Source organism: Camelus bactrianus, chromosome 1 (genome assembly GCF_048773025.1).
Source record: "Camelus bactrianus isolate YW-2024 breed Bactrian camel chromosome 1, ASM4877302v1, whole genome shotgun sequence".
In the NCBI taxonomy this organism is placed as follows: Eukaryota; Metazoa; Chordata; class Mammalia; order Artiodactyla; family Camelidae; genus Camelus; species Camelus bactrianus.
In genome coordinates this window covers 10,682,480-10,695,677 of record NC_133539.1, presented here as the reverse complement: position 1 = coordinate 10,695,677, position 13,198 = coordinate 10,682,480, and the positions used below count along the sequence as shown (strand labels likewise).

General features: G+C 37.5%; 1 pseudogene; it reads right to left on the bottom strand.

The window, feature by feature from the left end:
* Positions 1 to 11,298: 11,298 nt before the first annotated feature.
* Positions 11,299 to 12,976, bottom strand: LOC105070239 (large ribosomal subunit protein eL32-like; annotated as a pseudogene).
* Between the last annotated feature and the right edge of the window lie 222 nt (positions 12,977 to 13,198).

Here is a 13,198-nt window from a genome sequence, read left to right as displayed (position 1 = left end):
GTTCATTAAAAAAAAAAATGTTAAAAACCACAGAGCAAATAAACATATAAAAAACATTCTATTACATTAACTGATGAGGGCTCATTAGATATTGATGTGGTAATGGAAGAAAGTCTTTCTCTAGAAAAACACTAGAAAACTAGAGCAATTGATTTGTAATTACCCAGATATGGATTATCTAATATTTTAAAGAGGAGGGCACCTCCCTGGGGAAATGTATCCATTTATTTATCATTCATCTAGTGAACCCTGTCTACACTCCTGCACTGTACCAGAAGCTTTAAAGATCAAAAGTGATAAATGTCATCATTCTTGTCTTCAAGGAAGTTATCATATGAATGGGGTGATTATACAAGTTGATTGTGGAAAATGTTTGAAGGGAGGTACAAAGAAAATATGCGGGTGATTCAGAAAAGGTAGGACTACCTTTTGGCAGTGAGACTGGACAAGTCTTTGTGGAGAGATTGCTGCTCTGGGCTTGAATCAATGTCTAGGATTTGAGTAGTCAGATATGGGGGAAAGGACAGTAATAACTCATGGTAGGATTCTTTGGCCAATGGAAGACGTGAGCTGATAAATAAATGTTTCCTTCTCTTTCACCCAGTACAGTCCTGAAACACACATCATCTCGCTTCTCAGGTCGTCCCCAGGATCAAGCAACTCAAGCAATTAAGAACATTGCTGGAGCAAAGATGTGGAGATGGGAGAGCACCAGGACTCTCCAGCTCTTTGCAAGCCAGTGATTCATAGTCAGGAGCAAGCAATTTGAGACTAGAGAGAACCCACTATTTTTGGTGTTCAGTTTCAGCAAACAAACACATAAATTCTACCACATGAGAATTGTGGAAAATGGACTTTGGTTCAAATCTCGATTCTGCTACTTTCTTGAACATTATTTTTTTAATTTTTTATTTATTGAAGTTAGTTGATTTCTAATATTGTGTTAGTTTCATGTGTATAGCACAGTGATTCACTTGGGTTATTTTTGCAGATTATATTCCATTGTAGTTATTATAATACATTGAACATTATCATTTAACCTTTAGGAGCTTCAGTTTCCTTATCTAGGAAATGGGGATAGTAATATTTCATCAAAAGGTTGAGGTGAGGATTAAATAAGATGATATATGGAGACAGGACACCTAGGATGGAGAAAGGAAGGGTGACTGACCATACACCAGCTTTCCCAAACTTCCAGAGAAATCATGGCTAATGTAATGGTTTGGTGTACTCAAGCTCTGTTCCAACATTTTCTCTCTTGCTTGCCAAATCTGCTACAGAGACTGGAAAGCTAAAATACTCACCTTGCAGAGCCTTCAGCTACTATTGCAGCTGAGACTCCACACATGATTTAAGTTTTATTGATCATTTATCCTTGATTCAGAACTGAGTCACATGGAGAGAGGACCACGAGAACTCGTTTGGGAATCGAGTTCAGTGGCAGGGAGCAAGGAAGGAGTTCTGAGGATCTCTGTTGCTGGCATGGGTCTCAGCAGACCTGGCCTCCCCTGAGAGCTAGTGCTTTTGGGTTGAATTGCTTCCTGGCTGTGGCAGATACATCTAGGATCCGATGACTGTGGCACTGGCTTCCTGTTGGAGAAGGTGGCCTCTTAATTCAGCAACTGCCAGATTGTGAAAGAGGCAGCAGCTCCCTCCCTGGATGGCCCAATTCTCTGGTGACTTTCCGGGTTCAGGAGTCTTTTCAGCCCTCCCACATGATTTAGGAACTTGCTGTATGTCTTTTAAAACTCCTTGCTGTTTAAACCAGCTAGAGTGAATTCTGTTGTCTGGAACCAGCATGAACCCTGAATAACGTACTGGGGATCAATTCTGGCCGAATCAAGGCAAGTGGAAGTTTGTTGCTCCAGTCTCTTCTGCTTCTTCCTACTTGAACATAGACACAGACTGGGGGAGTGCTTCCTATCGCTAGGAGGGCAGAGCGGGAACATGAAGGAACCTGGTGCTTTGAGGACATTGCTGAATCCCTACCACAGCTCTGTACCACCCAGTCTGCAAGATAGAGTTAAGATCATGGTTATTTTAATAACTAACTAGGATAAGCCACATCGAGTATTGAGCCTAAACTGTGCACAAAGGAGACATTCAATAATGGGAGCTATTAAAATCATTACTTGTTGTCATGTTCTCTGTTTATGACCTTGATGCTTTCCAGGACCTCTTGCTGAGTGGGGGACTGGGATGAAGGCAAAGAGGGTGTGGAGGTAGGTTCCTCCCTGGAAACTTGAAGGCAACAAAACAAAACAAAATAAAAAACCCCAGCTGCCAAAGAAATATGGCTGGAAATATGGCTAACATGTGCGGCATGTTAAACATTTATCGCTGGTTTTATATCTCTCCATCTTACTAAAAACTTCATTTCCATTTGCTCTTTCTGTTAGCTGGGTCACACAGTTGAAGCTGATTTAGCAAAGATGAGTGCTGAGAAGACTAATGAAACCATGGGACTGCCTGTTCTGTTCAGCTGTGGAGTCAAGGGGTGGTAGACAAGTATTTGTTCACTGTGTGCTTGAATTCTACTTTCGTCCTGGACTAATTTTGTTTCTTTCATTCTTTTTAATCACAAGAACAAGGCAGCCTCCTGATAGCATATTCAAATAATACCCAGTGTTTTAAACAAGAGTGAAAATCTATGCTTACCTCTCCAACTTATTCTGAAGAAATAATGCTTGAGTCAATCTTCATGGAAGCAAATCTTGCCTTGTCTTTAAACTTCAGCAACTGCTTTGAGTGTTAACATGCTGGCTCCTTAAACTCTTCTGCAATGAGATCTCAAACCCCACTGCTTCCTACAGTCTTTCTCTATGTGTTATCATCCGAAGTCTCTACTACCACGGGCTTAACCACCTCAAGATCATGACCAGTATCTTCTAATACTGTTTATTCTGTTCTGGGAAACTTCAGGAATCATGTCAGATTCCTCCTTTCCTTCTCAGCTCCTTCTGTGGCAACGTCAGCAACCATGATGCTCACTTCACTGCAGGACACAGACACGCATGTCCTCACCTACCAGCACTGAGGGGGCTCTAGACTTTGTCATCGGTATATGGCTCCGTTCCACCTTCAGATGCCACTGCTTCCTCTTTATTCTTTCTCCCATGCTCCTGCTCCGCTCTCACAGAAACCTCTATATGTCTGTGCCTTGGTTTTATTTTATCTGTTACATCCACTCTTGATTCTCTGATCAGCTGCTTCCATGCCTCCCTCCCCCAACTCTGATGACCCTCCCACCTAGCCGTGGCTGGATGCCCCAGACCATCCCACCACTGGGTCATTATCTGCACAGTCTGCTTTCTCAGCTCCTGCTCTGAGGAGCGGTTGGTTGAATCTGTGGATGTGGAATTGCAGATACAGAGGAAACGCAGATACCAAGGGTCCACTATAAATTATACTAGAATTTTCTACTGCAAGGAGGGTCAGCACCCCTAAACCCCACATTGTTCAAAGGTCAACTGGACTAAAGTAATTTGTCATAGGACATCATCTTAACAGCAACATTATCCATGATCTTACCTGGATCTGTAAAGAAGTATAGTGCCTACCACTTTATGATGGTTACAATACATATAGAAATTAGTCGAGAAGAGCAAAGGTGTGATATGATATAGATGTTGGCCGTAACCCACTCCTGTGTGGCAGTTTCACAGCAGACAGGATTCCAGTGTGTGCCTCGGCAAAATTTAAAAACTACCACCTGTCTTGGATTGTGGAGTCATTAACAAATGGTAGGAACCAGGAATATCGAAGCTACAAAGGCTGGCGACCTATTGCATTTTGTATCTCTAAATCTTTACTGTCTGAACTTTGAACTTCAGACAAGCACAACCTCTTCATCCTGAAAAAAATAAACCTTCACTTGACTTTAGAGTGCCATCAGCTATCATTCTATTGTCAAATAGATCTACTGAAACTTCACTCTCCAAGTCCTCCATTGAGGACTTTCTTTTCAAATCTAGTGACTCTAAGCTTTAACCTATTCACCCTCTCTGTGGTATTTGCCTATTGGCCGACTTTTCCTTTCCCCCATTGTCATCCATGGTTCTATGATTTTTCTTGGTTTACTTCATTGACTAAATCGTCTCTTTCCTTTTGGCTCCTCTTTCTCCTTCCTTTGAGCACTACCTGAAGCTCATCCTTGACTCTGATCTTCTTTTACACTTCTTCACGAATTATTCCAATCCCTTGTGTCGATTATACTGAGGTCATTTGGAGAACAAGTAGTCAACACAGACTATTAGAAATAGGAGAGGGGAGGGTATAGTCAGTGGTAGAGCACATTCTTAGCATGCACAAGGTTCTGGATTCAATCCCCAGTCCTTCCATTAAAATAAATTAAATAAAATATTAAATCTAATTATTCCCCCCCCAAAAAAAGAAATAGGCAGGCTGTCTTCTTGATATTAGAAATCCATCCTCAGTAGGTAAATTGTTTACATCCTTACACAGCAGATTTTTCAGTTTTGGACAGCTCTACTATGTAAAATGGTTTAGTATATATGGCTGAATCTGTCTCCTGGTAATTTTGAGACCTGTTTTTCTGTCCTGCAAAGTAACATTGAAAAATCTTTCTTCTTTTTGATAACCCTTAGCAATACTCTGCTGGCTTATATTAAGCTCCTCTTAGTCACTCAGACGACAAACCTCAGAAACATTTTTGATTCTTCCTTCTCCTTTAGTTCATAGAGCAAACAAGTCACCAAGCACTCAAGTCTTGTTTTGAAGTTTCTCCTGCAGAAATAGCATGTTTCAAGGTAGAAAAATTAAGTATTATAAAATAATAACTCATCTCAATTGAATTTATAGAGCTAATGCAATAGCGATAAAAGTCTCCATTGGATTTTTTTTCAAAGGAGTCAATACAAGTTTTCTGAAATTCAACTGAGACAATAAACAAAGAATAGTACAAAATAAAGAGTGGTAAGGAGAGATTAGTTACATGCATTATTAAAACAAAGTCACAGTCTTTAAAATAGTGTGGTACTGTCTTGGACTGATCAATGGAACAGCATAAACAACTTAGAATTACAGTTTATTAAATATAAAAATGTGATATATAAAAGAAAGCAATCATATCAATGAGATTAAAGATTACTCAGCAATGATTCCTAAATCACTTGCTAGGAATTTATATTGTTACTGTATATTGAATAATGTTTATATGGGATTAATGAATTTAAAAAATAAAATCATAGACAAATAAGAGGAAAATTAATTGAAAGGTGCTTAAATCTCTGAAACACTGAGAAGCTTTTTTTTATTAAAGAGTAGTTGATTTACAATATTGTGTTAGTTTCAGGTGTATAGTGTAGTGATTCAGTATTTTTAATTTCTTTCTTTTTTTGGTGGGGAATTAGGTTCACTTATTTATTTATTTATTTTTAGAGGAGACACTGGGGATTGAACCCAGGACCTTGTGCACGCTAGGCATGTGCTCTATGACTTGAGCTATATCCTCCCCATGTGATTCAGTATTTTTGCAGATTATATTCCATCATAGGTTATTACAAGATAATGGCTGTAAGTCCCTGTGCTATGCAGTATATCCTTGTTGCTTATCTACTTTATACATAGTAGTTTGTATCTGTTAATCCCATACCCCTAATTTGTCCCCCCCCATTCCCTCACCTCTTTGGTAACTGCAAGTTTGTTTCCCATGTCTGTGAGTTCTGTTTCTGCTTTGCATATACATTCATTTATATTATTTTTTAGATTCCACACATAAGGGAAATCACATGGCATTTGTCTTCCTCTGTCCGATTTATTTCACTAAGTATAATAATCTCTGGTTTCATCCACACTACTGCAAATCACAGTATTTCATTTTTTATGGTTGAGTAATATTCCATTATATATATGTATGTATATGTATATACATCTTTTTTATCCATTCATCTGTCAATGGATGCTTAGGTTGCTTCCATGAATTGGCTATTGTAAATAGGGCTGCTATGAATATTGGGGTGCATGCATCTTTTTCAATTAGAGTTTTGCCAGTTTAACTTTACCCATCTTTTTATTTTAACATTTCTGAATAAATATTTTACTGTATGCACCTCTCATGAGGTAGTTTACATTTTAAAACAATCGTCTGCTGATGAACATTTAGATTGCTTCTTAATCCTCGTCTTCTTAATCCAGTCATCTATTGATGGGCACTTAGGTTGCTTCCATATCTTGGCTATTGTAAATAGTGCTGTTGTGAAAGTTGGGGTGCATGTATCTTTTCAAATTAGTGTTTTTGTTTTTTCTGGATATATACCCAGGAGTGGAATTGCTGGATTATATGGTAGTTCTTGTTTTAAAGTTTTTAAGGAATCTCCATATGGTTTTTCATAGTGGCTGCTCCAATTTACATTCCCACCAACAGTGTGCAAGTGTTCTTTTTACTCCATGTTCTCTACAACATTTGTTGTTTGTAGACTTTTTGATAATAGCCATTCTGACAGCTATGAAGTGATACCTCATTGTGAGCTATTTGTATACTTTGGATATTAACACCTTATTTGTCGCATCATTTGCAAATATTTTCTCCCACTCCATAGATGGTCTTTTTATTTTGCCAATGGTTTCCTTTGCTGTGGCAAAGCTTTTAAGTTTACTTAAGTCCCATTTGTTTATTTTTGCTTTTATTTCTTTTGCCTTAGGAGACTGATTCAAGAAAATATTGCTATGAATTATGTCACAGAGTGTTCCACCTATGTTCTCTTTTGAGAGTTTTATGGTTTCATGTCTTACATTTAGGTCTTTAAACCATTTTGAGTTTATTTTTGTATACTGTGTGAGGAAATGTTCTAATTTCATTGTTTTTGTTGGAGAGGGTGAGCTCCAAATCCTGCTATTCTGCCATCTTGAAGTCTCTCCCCTAATCTCATTGTTGTGCATGTGGCTGTCCAGCTTTCCCAGCACCACTTGTTGAAGAGATTATCTTTTCTCTATTGTTTATTCTTGCCTCCTTTGTTGTTTATTAATTGACCGTAGGTGCCTGGGTTTATTTCTGGGCTCTCTATTCTGTTTCACTGATCTGTGTGTCTGGTTTTCTGCCAATACCACACTTTTTGGATTACTGTAGCTTTGTAGTATAGTCTGAAATCTGGGAGGATTGTACCTCCAGCTTTGTTCTTTTTCCTCAAGATTGGTTTGGTAGCTCAGGGTCTTTTGCAGTTTTATGTGCATTTTAGTTTTATTCATTCTAGTTCTGTGAAAAAATGTCCTTGATATTTTGATAGGGATTGCATTAAATGTGTAGATTGCTTTAGGTAGTATTTTAATTACTTCTTTAATAACATGAATTATTCCAGTACAAGAGCATGAGATATCTTTCCATTTCTTTGAATCTTCTTCAGTTTCCTTCATCAGTGCTATATAGTTTTCAGAGTCTTTCACCTCCTTGGTTAAGTTTATTACTAGGTTTTTTTGGTTTTTTTTTTTTTTTTGATGAGATTTTAAAAAGGATTGTTTTTAAGTTTTTCTCTTTCTGATATTTCATTATTGGTGTATAGAAATGCAATGGATTTCTGTATAGTAATCTTGTATCCTGCAACCTTGCTGAATTCATTTATTGGTTCTAATAGTTTCTGAGTAGAGACTTTAGGCTTCTCTGTATAAATTATCATGCCATAAGGTAAGAAGTGATAGATGGTGCAGCCACTTGGGAAAACAGTCTGGAAGTTCTGCAAAAGATCAAATACAGAGTTACAATATGACCCAACAATTTCACTGTTAGGTATATGAGAAAAATGAAGACACATATTCCCAAAAAAACTTGTACATGAATGTTCTTAGCATCATTATTCATAATACCCTAAAAATGAAGACAACCCATATAGTCTTTATCCATCCACTGACAAATGGATAAATAAAATATGGTATATTTATATAATGGAATATCATTTGGCAATAAAAAGGGATGAGATACATGATGCAATATGGGTAAGCCTTAAAAACACTACCTAAGTGAAAGAATTTGGACTGAAAGTATTACATATGGTGTGATTCCATTTATATAAAATACCCAAAATAGATAAATCTATAGAGAAAGAAAGTAGATTAGTGGTTGCCTACGGCTAGGGGTTGGGGGTGTGGGTTTCTTTTTGGAGTGATGAAAAGTTTCTAAAATTGATCAGGGTGATGGATATACAATTCTGTGAATATACTAAAACCATTGAATTTTGCATTTTATAAGGGCATATTGGCCCCTCTCTCTCTCCCTCTTTGGAGACGGTCCGCATTCTGTCTATGGAATGTGTACCTACTTTTAATCTGAGCACCCAACCCCTACACCTTGTGGCCTTGCTCTTGCCTTTCAATGTATCTCTCTGAATAAATCTACCTTCATTCAAAAATAAATAAATAAATAAATAAATAAATAAATAAATAAATAGGCATATTGTATAGTATGTGAATTATATCTCAAAACTGTAAAAAAAAAAAAGAAGTAATTGAAGAAGTCAGAAAATATCAACCTATTACATTTCAAAAGATGCTAACCTTATCCTAAATCCTTTCTTAAATGAGATAAGAGTAAATAGTGTTCAAAAGGGCAGAGAGATCAAATAAGATAAGAACTGAAACCATGTGGACCATGAATCTGGAACCTTCTTCCTACATCACTTACAGCCCATAGATTTCTGACCAAATACTCCACCTACTGGATGGTGATACTGGATGCTCAGGGAATCAGACCTTAAACCCTGCCACGCCAAATGTTTACCAGCAAAACTTACCTTAATGAACTCTGTTATGTTAGAGGGGGTTCTCATATTCGCTTTATCTCATTTCTACCGAAGTTCCAAACGATTGACGAAAAGTTAATGTCTGTTAGAAACACTATCTGTGAAGCAATAAGATTACTTTTGTTATAAGCCAGACATTGATAGGATGAAACCAGAAACAAAAATTAGCTTCTTGTCTTGAGAGGAGGAGGGGGGTCCAACTAGTCAAGAGGATGGAAAGACAGACCAACTGCACTTGTTAGTCAACCTCGTCCTGATTCTGACTGATTTCTCCTAATATGTAGCCCTCAAATGGTCATCGGGGTGTCTATTTTAAATCCTTTAAGTTTATTGGGGTGGGAGTGGGGAATAGTAAACCCTGGATATTTCAGATCATAGAAGTACCATTTGTGTGGCTTGCCCAAACTAATGTTTTTATGAACTCATGGAATCCTACTGGCTTTAGGTGGCAAAGTAATGCTGCTACTTGGTCAGTTAGAAATGAAATGTAGGGTCATGGTTCACAGAATTTTTTAAAAAATCAATTTTGCAGTATTTTAAATATCACTTGCAAAAACAGGAAATGCTGCAAATGTGTTCTACTGGCTGATAAAATGAGAATGACAGTAATAAATCTTCTAATAAAAAGAATGGTGTAGTAAAATTACTGCAGGAAAAAAACACACCTTTATGGCAAAACCACAAAATGTTGTAGCTGCATAATGTTATTTGTTTGGGCAGGTGAATCATAATTCTGTACATTGCAGCTTTTCTACGTTTTAGGAACATGTAGTAAAAAGACTGTGAAATTAAAGAACTATTTTAAAAACTCCGGGAAGTCATAAATACTTGTTGTAACAGATGAGCGTAAAAGATTTACTGCAAAGTCTACTGGACCTCCAAGAAGACTCTGTTTTGCTCTGTGTCTGATCTCTGTGGCATTTTACCAGAAAATGTGCTTCTGAATAGACAAAGAGCACATCAAACCACCCATGTTTGCGCCATCAAGTTTGGAGATTCTGTTCCCTTGATCAAAGAATTTCTATTGGGCATCCACGATGCACGATGCACGGCGCATTTCAGAATGTGGAGGTAGAGCAGCGAGAAGACAAAGTACACCCCGTGGAGCCGATTCTTGGTGGGGGCAGCTTGAAGGTAAGTAGGGGGGGGATGCACACAGATAAAATGATTAATAGAGTAATTCAACTCATTTACCTATGTTTGCTTTTTGATAGGAGTGGATCCTGAACTCTTAATCTGTCCTCTATTATGTTTTTCTGTTGCTTTTTCTTCTTCTTTGCTTCCTTCCACTATTGAATATTCTTTTCCTTTAGTTACTAAAATTTCTGAACTTTGTTAGGCATAGATCTGCCAAGTTGAGAATGCCTGCCTGTCCCTTGTAACTAGGTGTAGCTACTTCTACACAACTAGTCATAATAACAGTAACAAAAACCCAATAGCCCTTAGTAAGTGCCAGGCAGTGTTTTAAACACTTTCTGTATACTACTCATGTAATCCTCTCAACAACTCTCTATGATAGGTGCTAGTATTATCCTTATTTTTCCAATGTGGAAATAAAGAACAGGGAGTAACTTGTCCAGGTTCTTATAACTAGTGAATCCTAGAGCTGGGATTGGAAGCCAGGGGGCCAGCCCCAGAGTCCATCCCTAATCTGAAGTTTTAAAGATATGTCTTCATATTTTCTCCTGAACATTTTAAAGTTTTGCTTTTCACATTTGAGTTTTTAATCTATCTATAACTAACTTTCAGCATGATATGACTTAGGCATCTATTTTTATACGAATAACTCGTTTTCCCAGTTCCATTTATTGGTATGCAAACATAATATTTCTGTCTATGTCTATGAGATTGTCTCTGCTTTCTATACCATTCTCCTGGCAAATTTGTCTATCCCTGTGTCAATATCAAATTGCCTAAATTAATTTAAAGCCCAGTAAGTTCTCTATCACTTTATTTCTCTTCTCCAGGAGTGTACTGGTTACCCTAGACCCATGCTCCTCTGAAAATTTTAGATCTAGCTTTTTCTGTCTCCCAGAAAACCCCCTAAAGCTTTTTTAATCTTTAGGCAAATCTTTAGTTAGTTGCCACAGGCAAATTTAGAGTTAAATTTGGAGAGAATTCAAATAGTAATATCTGTGAACATGGCATATACTTCCATTATCTGAATATTCTTCAATGTCTTTTAATAGAGTTTGAGATATTTCCACTAGAACTCTTGTGCGTCATTTGTTAGACTAAGCAAATTTTTACTGAAGTAAGACATTCTTGCAACAGAGTTTTCATATCTTAATTGTGTATAAGCTCCATGAATTCTCACAAAATGAATATGCTTTTGTACCAGGACTCAGATCAAGGAAGAAAAAACATTATCAGCACCTCAGAAGTCCCTTTCCCCCTCGTCCTAGGTAACCACTGTTCTGAATTTTAACACCCTAGATTGATTTTTACCAGTTTTTGGACTTTATGTATACGGAATCATTGGTTTGTTTGTTTGTTTGTTTTTTAGTTTCATGGTTTTATTAACACAAATACAATGTGCACGAGCTGTCTATTCATTAATTTCGCTGCGCAGCCTGCGTTGGGACTGGTGACTCCGATGGCCAGCTGGGCTGCTCTCTCCACAACGGCTTTGCGGGTCTTGGAGGAGACGTGAGCAATCTCAGCACAGTAAGATTTGTTGCACGTCAGCAGCACTTCGAGCTCCTCGACGTTGTGGACCAGGAACTTGCGGAAGCCGCTGGGCAGCATGTGCTTTGTTTTCTTGTTGCTCCCGTAGCCCTGGCCGTTGAACCTCCTGCGCAACCTGTTGTCAACGCCTCTGGGTTTCCACCAGTTCCGCTTAATTTTGACATATCGGTCTGACTGGTGCCGGATGAACTTCTTGGTCCTCTTTTTGACGATCCTGGGCTTCACGAGGGGTCTGAGGGTGGCCATGATGCCGACTAGGAGATGGCTGCCGCCTCCGTAGGTAGCGCCGAGGAAGAGAGCTGGAAACATTGTTTTTGTATTTTATTCGCTTCTTGTAATCTGCATAATGGTTACAATATCCATTCATTTGAATAACTAGAGATGACTCATTCTCACTGACTGCTGTACGTTATTCCATTGTGTGAATATAACACAATTTATTTATCCATTCTCTTACTGATGCACATTTGGGTTATATCCAGTTTTTGACTAGAACAAACATGAGATCATGAACATTCTTATGAGTGTCTTTTGGTAAATATATGTATACATTTCTGTTGAATACATGCCTAGGGGCAGAATTGCTGGGTCATAGAGTCCATATATGTTTCAGTTTTAGTACATATGGCCAGTTTTCCAAAATGGTTCAACCATTTTACACTCCTACTAGGAACATACAAAGGTTCCAGTTTGTCTTTGTCTTTGTCCACACTTGGTAGTGTCTTATTCATTTTAGTCCTTCTAGTGGGTGTATGTTAGTATGGAACTATGGTCTTGGTTAACCTTTTCTTCATACCTATTTGATGGATATCTTCTATGTGAAATGACATGACTGTCCCTAACTTTGCACATTTTTCTATTGGGTTTCCTAGCTTTTAAAAAGCCACTTTGTAAGAGATATTTACATAATCCAGATATAAGTCTTTTGTTGAGTGCATGTATTTTAAATACATTCTCCCAGTCTCTGGCTTACCTCTTCCCTCTAAACAGTGTCCTTTGAAGAACAGAGTTCTTAACTGAAAGGTATTTTAATTTACCTATTTTATTTCTTTATGATTATCGCATTTTATGTGTCAGTTTAATAAATCTCTGCCTACTTCAATATCATGAAAATTTTCTCCTATGTTCTATTTCAAAAGCTTTATTGTTTTAGTGGTTGCACTGTATGAAATTACCAATATTCAACCTGCAAAAAAGGGCAGCAGTTTCATGTGGTTCAGTACAACATATTTAAGCTGCAATCAATCTGGAATTGATTTTCATGTTAGAAGTGAGGTAGAGATCAAGATATTTTTTTAAATTCACCTGTCCCAGCATCAGCTTTTCGTAAATCAGATGACTTCATATATGTGGTTCTCTTTCTTGATTCAGTTTTCCGTTCCACTGGTTTATTCATTTTTGTGCCAATACCATACCACCTTAGTTACTATAGCCTTGTAACAGGTCACTTATAAATAGATCTCAGTTTGAGCTTCTTCAAGATTGCTTGGCTACCCTTAGTCTTTTGGGTTCCCATTTAATGTCATGGATTCCCCTTTTTTCCCAGTCATTGCTTTATATATTTTGATGCTATTTTAAGTGATGCCTTGAAGTTTAGAATTGTCATGCTTTCTTAGTAAATTCAATTTTATATCAGAATGGTAGTTACCCTCTTTATTGTTATTTTGCCTATAATTAATATGGCTATCTTAGATATTTTTGGTTTATGTATTTTTCTCTTATGTCCTTATTCATCATTTTTCTTTGACTAATCTCTTATC